This window comes from Schistocerca gregaria, chromosome 4, assembly GCF_023897955.1.
Source record: "Schistocerca gregaria isolate iqSchGreg1 chromosome 4, iqSchGreg1.2, whole genome shotgun sequence".
NCBI lineage: Eukaryota > Metazoa > Arthropoda > Insecta > Orthoptera > Acrididae > Schistocerca > Schistocerca gregaria.
Genome location: NC_064923.1, coordinates 625,030,817 through 625,031,675, shown reverse-complemented (window position 1 = coordinate 625,031,675; position 859 = coordinate 625,030,817). Strand labels below are relative to the sequence as shown.

General features: G+C 48.8%; 1 non-coding gene across 1 annotated transcript; it reads left to right on the top strand.

Annotated features, from left to right (window-relative positions):
- The first annotated feature begins 524 nt into the window (after nucleotides 1–524).
- Nucleotides 525–599, top strand: Trnap-cgg (transfer RNA proline (anticodon CGG)). The gene has a single exon. It is a non-coding gene; the product is annotated as a tRNA-Pro (tRNA).
- Nucleotides 600–859: the final 260 nt, after the last annotated feature.

Genomic DNA, 859 nt, shown 5'->3' with positions numbered 1-859 from the left:
TAAGCGTGCTACAAACACCGTGCAGAATGGCCTATAGGCGGCAGCATGGTGCAGACGCACACATAACTTCACAGTATTAGAATGGCCGCCCCACTTGCGACTTGCACCAGGGAAGAACAGCGTACTGGTATTCGGTTTTTGCGTAGCAAGATGTGAAACCTATAGAAATTCATCGACGAATGAAGCTTCAGTATTTTGATGCATGTTTGTCACAGCATCAAGTCTACGAATGCAGTAGGAAGTTCGCAAATGGTGTGACTTCAGTGGAAGATGCTCCTCGTCAAGGTCAGGCACAACGAGTTGTGACTCCACAGAACATTGCAGCAATTGAAGCCATAGTAAAGGAAAACCGCCGAGTGACACTGAATGACATAACAGCAGGCTGTGGCTAAGCCATGTCTCCACAGTATCCTTTCTTTCAGGAGTGCTAGTTCTGCATGTTTTGCAGAAGAGCTTCTGTAAAGTTTGTAAGGTAGGAGACGGATACTGGCAGAAGTAAAGCTGTGAGTACCGGGCGTGAGTCGTGCTTCGGTGGCTCAGTTGGTAGAGCACTTGCCCGCGGAAGGCAAAGGTCCCGAGTTCGAGTCTCGGTCGGGCACACAGTTTTAATCTGCCCGGAAGTTTCATATCAGCGCACACTCCGCTGCAGAGTGAAAATCTCATTCAGCAGTTTTACAGATTAGTTATGGGTCAGCCAAACACATTGTGCATGATGTGCTGCAGTTCCACAACGTATCTGCAAGATGGGTGCCACGGCAGCTCACTCCTGAAATGAGAGAACGACGTGATTATGCTTGTGAAGAACTTCTTCGGCTCTTTGAACGAGGTGATGACGTCCACGCAAGAATCGTCACTGGGG